The sequence below is a fragment of the Bactrocera neohumeralis genome, unplaced genomic scaffold, assembly GCF_024586455.1.
Source record: "Bactrocera neohumeralis isolate Rockhampton unplaced genomic scaffold, APGP_CSIRO_Bneo_wtdbg2-racon-allhic-juicebox.fasta_v2 ctg4136, whole genome shotgun sequence".
Lineage (NCBI taxonomy): Eukaryota > Metazoa > Arthropoda > Insecta > Diptera > Tephritidae > Bactrocera > Bactrocera neohumeralis.
This window is the reverse complement of record NW_026091226.1, coordinates 165-10,771: the sequence shown is the minus strand read 5'-3', so window position 1 is coordinate 10,771 and position 10,607 is coordinate 165. Positions and strand designations below refer to the sequence as shown.

The 10,607-nt window shown below is 35.5% G+C and overlaps 1 pseudogene; it reads right to left on the bottom strand.

Moving 5' to 3' along the window:
* Positions 1 to 1,804: 1,804 nt before the first annotated feature.
* Positions 1,805 to 2,007, bottom strand: LOC126767120 (small nucleolar RNA U3; annotated as a pseudogene).
* Positions 2,008 to 10,607: the final 8,600 nt, after the last annotated feature.

Genomic DNA, 10,607 nt, shown 5'->3' with positions numbered 1-10,607 from the left:
GAAGGACCATGTAATTTTCGATTAATTTCCTCGCACTCACCGTTTGGAGTTTTATTAAAAAAGAGAGCACACCACAATTCCGCAAAAACTTCAAAATATTTATTAAAAATATAAATATAAAAATAGAGCTTGAATGCTTTAGAGTTTTATAATTGTAACACTAATAGAATAATGTTAAATACGGATTCAAAGGAAATTATTATTCGCAGATATGAGAACTCGGGGGGTGCACAGCACGGCTTTCGGCAGCGGATCGCAAAGAAGAAGTGACGAACTTATTTCTCCGCCCCTTTTGTTCCCTCTCGGTTATGGTGAAAAATGAAATGGTAGTATAGTTATGTGTGATGTGGATTGTAGGTGGTGTAGAGATGAGTGTGGTGAATGAAGCGTGCTAGTGACGTATGTTTTAATGCGGTGAGTGTAGAGTGTTCTGGATGCGGGATTATTGCTGTGGTTAGGTGTTCGGTGTTGGTTATGTTGTGGGCAGGAGACTGAAGCTCATTTGGCCAGATGTGAACACTATAACCACGCCCCTAGTAGAAACAGAGGACATGTTGAGGGCTTTCCTAAAAGCCCTTCAAATTGTCTAACCGGTGCAATTTTTTACCCATCTACGTCAAATACTTTAGTCTAGAGCGTTTACAAGTTTGAAAAAAAATGTGATTTTTTCAAAAAACTACATTTGTTGTGAACACTATTACCACGTCCCTAGTAGGAACAGAGGACATGTTGAAGGCTTTCCAAAAAGCTCTTCACACAGTAGAAACAGAGGACATGTTGAGGGCTTTCCTAAAAGCCCTTCAAATTGGCTAACCGGTGCAATTTTTTAGACCCACCTACGTCAAATACTTTAGTCTAGAGCGTTCACAAGTTTGAAACAAAAATGTGATTTTTTCAAAAAACTATACTTGTTGTGAACACTATTACCACGCCTCTAGTAGGAACAGAGGACATGTTGAGGGCTTTCCTATGCATTTTATTTGAGCCACCTAGCGTTTACAAAGTTTTCTCAAAAATACACTTCTTTTGAACAATATTGGCACGCCCCTTGTAAGGATACATGACAAGTTGAGGGCTTCCCTAAAAGCTCTTCAAATTGTCTAACCGCACAGTGGTCGGTCTTGTATGGAATCAGCGGCCAAAAATACTTCCACTGCCTAAATAAAAATTAAACTTTTGCCAAAGCTTTTTAAAATCTCCCTCTCCCGTTTCCCACTTCGACACCCCCCGGTGGTAACAAATTTTAATTAATTATATTAAATTAAAAAAAAAAGGTGCGTGGAGTCCCTACGCGCGGATGAAGTTATACTTCTTAGTGATATTCCAAGAAATGCATATCATTTTGTATGAAAGAAAACTAGAAAACTTAAATTCACATTTTATAAATTTATTATAATTTATTATCTCCCCGAGCATGCCTTTGCCAACAAGTCGTCTTTTCGCGACGATGGCAAAAGCTAAAAATCATAAATTGCACAACTTTCTGGTGCTTCTCGCAAAAATCTGCGTCGATATGAATTCACGTTCATACGTATACATACATACATATTTACGCATGTTTGTAGGCGAAGCTGCTACAGCGACAAGGGGTGACAATCGGCGGCCATTACTTTACTTATGCCATAGAAATTCCATTGCTACGAATATGGAAATGACAACGAAATAATGCAAATATACATATTTCTAAAGGTCATTAATTTCTTTTAAGAAATGAAAGGAAAGAATCATCCTGAGAAGTATAGTCTTAACTTTTCAACGGCCAACGCAGAGCATTTCAACCAAAAGGAATTTATTCATTAAAATCACCACTCAGAAGTCGTTTTATCCGTTGTAAGCGAACGATTTTCGAAGAAACATCATTTCTAATATGCCACAAGACACAATTAGAAATGAACTTCTTAAACGTCACGCTGTCAGATAAAACGATATACCTCGTCATCGCGGGTCGATTTCCAAAAAATGTAAATGAAGACTAACTACAGGAATAATCATGTAAAGTATAGCCTTAATTTTTCAACGGCCAACGCAGGGTATTTCAACAAAAGGTCACATAAAATAGTTGAGAATTCGCAGAAATGAAAGACAAAGGAAAGAAAAAGCAGTATAACTTCAATAATGAACAAGCACACAAACATACATATGCGCAGCAGCAGCAAGGAAAGAGGTAGCAATCGGCGATCCATTGTATATTTCTTTCATGCATAACCAAACCATAATTAGGACAACGCAATTTAAGTGTCAATGGTGGTCTAGGTGGTAAGCGCTTCAAAAATTATGACGAGTACGTAGAAGGTGCGTAGGTTCGAATCCCAACAGAATTTATTTTTAATTGAATATGTGATCTTATTTTATAATAACTCATTTTAAATATGTTATTTACTTAAACATTATGATGATATTTTCATGATTCATACGCAATGTACGAATGTAAGCAATTTCGTTTTGCCGTCGGCATTTCAATTTCTCATGCTTCAATTTTTGCTTTCAACCAAGAAATCGCTTGTATGTAAGTATATATGTGCAATATATGCCTTTGCGTTTTGCCGTCGGCATTTCCATATTGACATGCAAAAGTAATTATGTATGTATTTCATTGTTTCGTTTTGGCCCAATTTTGTATATTAAGACAAGTGTCAATAATTGCGCCAAAATCAAATATATTATATATTCATATGTAAACATGTTTTAAACTTTACATAAAATTGAAGTGTCAATAATTGGGCCAATTTTCATAAAGTTGGAAATTTTGCGCGAATAAGACGTGTGCGGGTTAAGTCGTGAATTTTACTTATATTAATTAATTTGAAAGTGCCAAAAAATGCGAAACGAGATTTCAATAAATTTAAATAAATTTAAGTAAATTTACATGTATTTTCATTTATATATAATTGTCAAAAAATTTTTTAAAAATTATTTGCCATAGTTGTCCATTTTTTTATTTTCTCACACATTTCAGCCGATTTTGTATAGAAATTTGACCGGCGTAGAAGCAAAATGCGAAACAATCATACATACATATATTATGTCGTTTGCACATTTGTCTGTATATTTGCGAAAGCAAATGTTCTACAAAAGCATATTTCTATACTTAAACAAAATTATTAGAACCATCGTATGTTTCTTATGTACATGCATAACCAAACCATACTTAAGTCAGCGCAACCTAAGTGTCAATGGTGGTGTTGGTGGTAAGCGCTTGGAAAGTCAAGATGATAACACAGGTCTCAGGTTCGAATCTCGACAGAATAAATTTTTTGCTTTTAACATCGTATACTATACAAAAAAATATTTTTCTTACTAATAGAAATTAAATTTATCACTGCAATATTATGTACATATATGTATATTGCTGTGATAAATTTTATTTCTATTAGTAAGAAAAATATTTATTTGTATAGTATACGATGTTAAAAGGCATACATCTTCTATCCTATCTTGTGTATCTGCACATGCTCATATGAGTGTATGTATACGCATGAGCGCGTTCAGAAATTAAAATCATATTTTCATCACTTATCAATATACTTATTACATGTGCGCGCATTGACTTGCATGTTAATATATTCATATATACTTATATGTACATATATTTGCATACATTGCCAAACAAATAATGCACAAGCATACAAACATACATATGCGTACACATATGAATATGTCACCAACAATCGGCGATCCATTGTATATTTCTTTCATGCATAACCAAACCATAATTAGGACAATGCAATTCAAGTGTCAATGGTGGTCTTGGTGGTAAGCGTTTCAAAAATTACGATGAGCTAGTGGGAGGTACGTAGGTTCGAATCCCAACGGAATTGATTTTTTAATTGAATTGTCACCAACCAAAAATTGAAACATTGTTCTACAAAAACAACAACAGCATAAGCATGGCAACATTGTGTTGTTGGTAGAAAAGCCGAGCTGTGCCGAAAGAAACGAACAAACGATCGCCGATTGTCACCGCTTCGCTTGCTGTACGAACATATTCGCAGACAAGGTTGCATAGATTCATATTGAGCAAAGTTGCGTAGATTCATATTGAGCAAGGTTGCGCAACCTGAATCTATCGCAACCTTTTCCGAACTCGTATAAGAAATATAACTTCAAAAAGTTAATAAACGAAAAAAGGAATTTTTTGAATCTTAGTCAACTAAATCAAAAACTGATTTTAAAAAAATTTATTTACTTTTGCATGATAGTTTCTTTGACTGGTGATGAAAGGATCTAAGCTCAAAAGCATTCGGTTTAGCAAGTCCTCATTTGAATTTGATCCATTAGTTCTTTCGTATATGATGGAGTCGATACATCTTAGCGTCCTTATTGCTTGACTCAGCTCTCAGCTTTTATGAGAACTCTTCAATTGAAACTGGACTGAGAAACTGAAAGAGAAAGATAATACCAGAAATATTTTGAAGTTAATTCCTTTGCAGGATCTAGCGCAAATATAATGCATTGAGGGTTTATTAAACTAATTCCCTTTGAAATTGAATTCGAACAGGACGGCAATAGCGGGTAGACGAAGGTCGGTCTGCAGTTTTTCCGATTTTGTTTGTGCTCTTCATCATTTTGCGATTTTATTATCAGTAATATAGGGACATATGCCGTGACAAATGAATTATTGTCCTCCAAATTATTATTTTCAAATTTCTGCTTATATTCGCTCTGACCAGAATTGCCATCAAAGCCACATATTTCTGTTGATAATAGGTAATCAGAGGACTAATTCCGATCATTAATTACATTTGTGACGCAATGTAGCTCAACAATTTTTTTATCTCAACTTCAAGATCAGATTCTGATACTTTTATTTGCTCAGAATAACTGTTTTTCCTTTAAAATGTCATCACAGCAGGGTAAAAAGTTAATATCTAGTTTTTTGCTAACGAAGCTTCTAATAAGTAGATACTGAAGCTTTATTAAATTTGCTTCGGTGATAAGTGATATTACTTCACAAATTTTCTAAACACCAAAATTCAAAAATAAAATATATGTATGTATATTGGCGTGAAAGTTTTCACCCATATGATGTGCCTAAATAAAAGTACGTATAAAACAAACATTTGATAAAAGAGAGAAAATGAAAACCAAAGCTCAAATATGTACATATATGTATGACGAAAAAAAAACATAAAGAACAATAAAATATGCACGAAAATACATGCACATAAATACAAAAAATTATATCGCATGCCTGGTAGAATAGCATGAATAACAAAGAAAGTTGCAAAAAGTTGCAGCTGAAATCAAAAGCATAGACTTAGAAAACATTAACTGATATAAAAAATTTTGATTCATTTGAGGGCGAGACAGGGATCGCAACTTTTTGTATACCTTAAATCGATGTATGAAGAAAAACATACCAATCAAAAGGGCACTTATAAAACAATTGTTTTAAAATAGTAAAACAACATTTTATTACATAAAAACACTTCTTTAAATAACATATACCGTTGTTATCAATTATCATTTCGATTTATGGGGATTAAACACGATTTTATATTGCATTTTAATTTATTATAAAAGATAATTTTTAAGCTCTTTTCACTGCACATTCCGCGTGTTTCTATTGTCTCTTTTCTCTCGCTTTCCGCAGCCCCTACGAATGGGATAGAGCAAAAATGTATTAACCGTTAGTTTTATTGGTGTTTTAGGAAATAGCTTGGATACAAAAAGTGGTAAGTTTCAAACTTTTATTTTTTTATTTTTGGCCTATGAAATCGACCAGTGTGCGGTGCAATTTATTTAACCCACCTACGTCAAATACTTTACCCCGCTAGAGCGTTTACAAAGTTCAAACAAAAATGTGATTTTTCTCAAAAACTGCATTTCTTTGTAAACAATATTGCCACGCCCCTGGCAGGGATAGAGGATAGGTTGAGGACTTTCCTAAACGCCCTTCTAATTTTCTAACCAGTGCATTTTACTTGACCCATTTACATCAAATGTTTCAGCCGCTAGAGCGTTTACAAAGTTCAAACAAAAATGTGATTTTCTCAAAAAACTACATTTCTTTGTGAACAATATTGCAAACCCCCTGGTAGATATAGAGAATAAATTGAGGGCTTTCCTGAAAGCTCTTCACATTATCTAACCGGTGCAATTTATTTGACCCACCTACGTCGAATACTTTAGCCGCTGGAGCGTTTAAAATTTGAAACAAAAGTGTGATTTTTCTCAAAAAACTGCATTTGTTTGTGAACACTATTGCCACGCTCCTGGTAGGGATAGAGGATAGATTGAGGGCTTTTCTAAAAGCTCTTTTAATTATCTAACCAGTGCAATTTATTTGACCCACCTACGTCAAATACTTTGGCCGCTAGAGCGTTTACAAAGTTCAAACAAAAATGTGATTTTTCTCAAAAAACTACATTTCTTTGTGAACAATATTGCCAGACCGCTGGTAGGGATAGCGGATAAGTTGAGCACTTCCCTAAAAGCCCTCTAAATTATTTAACCGTGCAATTTATTTGACCCACCCACGTCAAATACTTTCGCTGTTAGAACGTTTAAAACGTTCAAGCATAAATGTGGTTTTTCTCAAAAAACTACATTTGTTTATGAACACTAATACCACGCCCCTGGTAGGGAGAGAGGTCAAGTTGAGGGCTTTCCTCAAAGCTCTTCAAATTATCTAACCGGTGCATTTTATTTGACCCACCTACGTCAAATACTTTAGCCGCCCGAGCGTTTACAAAGTTGAAAAAATGAGATTTTTCTCAAAACAATACATTTTTTGTGATCACTGTTGCCACGCCCATGTTAAGGAGAGATGAAAAGTTGAGGATGTTCCGAAAAGCTCCTCAAATTTGCTAACCGGTGCATTTTATTTGACTCACCTACGTCATATAATTTAGCCGCCAGAGCGTTTACAAAGTTGAAAAAAAATGTGATTTTCTCAAAAAACTACATTTGTTTGTGAAATCTATTGCCACGCCCCTAGTAGGGATAGACAATTTCCTAAAAGCTCTCTAAATTTACTAACCGGTGCATTTTATTTGACCCACCTACGTCAAATACTTTAGCCGCTAGAGCGTTTACAATGTTTAATCAAAAATGTGATTTTTCTCAAAAAACTACATTTGTTTTTGAACACTATTGCCACGCTCTTGGTAGGGATAGAGGATAGATTGAGGGCTTTTCTAAAAGCTCTTTTAATTATCTAACCGATGCAATTTATTTGACCCACCTACGTCGAATACGTTAGCCGCTAGAGCGTTTACAAAGTTCAAACAAAATGTGATTTTTCTCAAAAAACTACACTTGTTTGTGAACACTATTGCCACGCCCCTGGTAGGGATAGAGATAGGTGAGGGTTTTCCTAAAAGCTCTTCAAATTATCTAACTGGTGCAATTTATTTGACCCACCTGCGTCAAATACTTTAGCCGCTAGAGCGTTTACAATGTTGAAACAAAAATGTGATTTTTCTCAAAAAACTACATTTCATTGTGAATTGTGTTACCACGCTCCTGGTAGGGATAGAGAATAGGTCGAGGGTTTCTTCCAAAAGCCCTTCAAATTATCTAACCGATGCAGTCTATTTGACCCACCTACGTCGAATACTTTAGCCGCTAGAGCGTTTACAAAGTTGAAACAAACATGTGATTTTTCTCAAAACACTACATTTGTTTGTGAACAGTATTGCCACGACCCTGGTAGAGATAGAGGATAGGGTTAGGTCCTTCCTAAAAGCTCTTGAAATTATCTAACAGGTGCAATTTATTTGACACACCTACGTCAAATACGTTAGCCACTAGAGGTAGGGATAAAGAATAGGTTGAAGGCTTTCCTAACAGCCCTTCAAATTATCTAACCGGTGCAATTTATTTGACCCACCTACGTCCATTACGTTAGCCGCCAGAGCGTTTACGAAGTTGAAAAAATGTGATTTTTTTCAAAACACTACATTTTTTGTAAACACTATTGCCACGCCCCTGTTAAGGAGAGATGAAAAGTTGAGGACATTCCGAAAAGTTCCTCAAATTTGCTAACCGGTGCATTTTATTTGACCTTACTACGTCTAATACTTTAGCCTCTAGAGGTAGGGATAATATTGCCACACCGCTGGTAGGGATAGCGGATAGGTTGAGCGCTTTCCTAAAAGCCCTCTTAATTATCTAATGGGTGCAATTTGTTTGGCCCACCTGGGTCAAATATTTTAGCCGCTAGAGCGTTTACAAAGTTGAAGCCAAAATGTGATGTTTCTCAAAAAACTACATATGCTTTTGAACACTATTACCACGCCCGTGGTAGGGACAGAGGTCAAGTTGAAGGCTTTCCTATTTGACCCATTTACATCAAATGCTTCAGCCGCCAGAGCGTTTACAAGGTTAAAGCAAAAATGTGATTTTTCTCAAAAAACTGGTAGGGATTAATAATAGGTTGAGGACTTTCCTAAAACCTCTTCAAATTATCTAACCGGTGCAATCTATCTGACCCACCTACGTCAAATACGTTAGCCGCTAGAGCGTTTACAAAGTTCAAACAAAAATGTGATTTTTCTCAAAAAACTACATTTCTTTGTGAACAATATTGCCACGCCCCTGGTAGGGAGAGAGGCTAGGTTGAGGGCTTTCCTAAAAGCCCTTCAAATTTGCTAACCGGTGCAATTTATTTGATCCACCTACGTTAAATACTTTAGCCGCTAGAGCGTTTACAAAGTTCAAACAAAAATGTGATTTTTCTCAAAAAACTCCATTTTTTGTGAACAATATTACCACGCCCTGGTAGGGATAGAAGATAGGTTGAGGGCTTTCCTAAAAGCCCTTTAAAACTTTGCTAACCGGTGCAATTTATTTGACCCATCTACGTCAAATACTTTAGCCGCTAGAGCGTTTACAAAGTTCAAACAAAATTGTGATTTTTCTCAAAACACTACATTTGTTTGTGAACACTATTGTCAGGCTCCTGGTAGGGATAGAGGATAAGTTGAGGGCTTTTCTAAAAGCTCTTTAAATTATCTAACCGATGCTATTTATTTGACCCACCTACGTCGAATACTTTAGCCGCTAGAGCGTTTACAAAGTTGAAACAAAAAAGTGATTTTTCTCAAAACACTACATTTGTTTGTGAACACTATTGCCACGCTCCTGGTAGGGATAGAGAATAGGTTGAGGGCTTTTCTAAAAGCTCCTTAAATTATCTAACCGGTGCTATTTATTTGACCCACCTACGTCGAATAGTTTAGCCGCTAGAGCGTTTACAAAGTTGAAACAAAAATGTGATTTTTCTCAAAAAACTACATTTGTTTGTGAAACACTATTGCCACGCTCCTGGTAGGGATAGAGAGTAGGTTGAGGGCTTTTCTAAAAGCCCTTTAAATTATCTAACTGATACTATTTATTTGACCCATCTACGACAAATACTTTAGCCGCTAGAGCGTTTACAAAGTTCAAACAAAAATGTGATTTTTCTCAAAAAACTACATTTGTTTGTGAACACTATTGCCACGCCCCTGGTAAGGATAGAGGAAAGATTGAGGGCTTTTCTAAAAGCTCTTTTAATAATCTAACCGGTGCAATTTATTTGACCCACCTACGTCGAATACCTTAGCCGCTAGAGCGTTTACAAAGTTGAAACAAAATGTGATTTTCTCAAAAAACTACATTTGTTTGTGAACAATATTGCCACGCCCCTGGTAGGGATAGAGGACAGGTTGAGGGTTTTCCTAAAAGCTCTTCAAATTATCTAACCGGTGCAGTTTATTTGATTCACCTACGTCAAATGCTTCAGCCGCTAGAGCGTTTACAAAGTTGAAACAAAAATGTGAATTTCCTTAAAAAACTACATATGCTTGTGACCACTGTTACCACGCCACTGGTAGGGATAGAGGTCAAGTTGAAAGCTTTCCTATTTGACCCATTTTCATCAAATGTTTGAGCCGCCAAAGCGTATACAAGGTTGAAACAAAAATGTGATTTTTGTCAAAAACCTGGTAGGGATAGAGAATAGGTTGAAGGCTTTCCTAAAAGCTCTGCAAATTATCTAACCGCTGCAATCTATTTGGCCCACCTACGTCAAATACTTTAGCCGCTAGAGCGCTTACAAGGTTGAAACCAAAATGTGATTTTTCACAAAAACTACATATGTTGTTCATGGGTCGACAAAATTCTGGAAATCGGAATTCCGCAATTCCTTCGCCTTTTTTGGCTGCATTTCAAAATTCTGGTTTTTCATAATTCCGGAATTTACGTTTTCCAGAATTAATTCTGGAAATTTTTTCCCCAAAATGTGAGAAATATCGTGTATCTTATATAAATTTGCTTATACATACATAATAATATAACATAAACAAAACATAACCTCCAAAATTCAAACATGTTTATCGAAAAGACAAAAAACAACATTATTAACAAATAAAGATCAAATAGATACTACATTAATGGATCATGAGAATGTTCATTTCTTTTTTTTCGTATAACATGTTCACAGCCATCGAATTGTGTGACAATACGCACGGTACATTTGTTTTTAATTCGTTCAGAACAAGTCCAGATAAATGCTTTCTTATTTTTCGCTCCAAATAGATGGAAGAAGTAGCCGTCGACGTTTAACATGTCTTTTCCTTTATTGGACTTCACCACAGTTATATTTTCCATCATTTGACAAA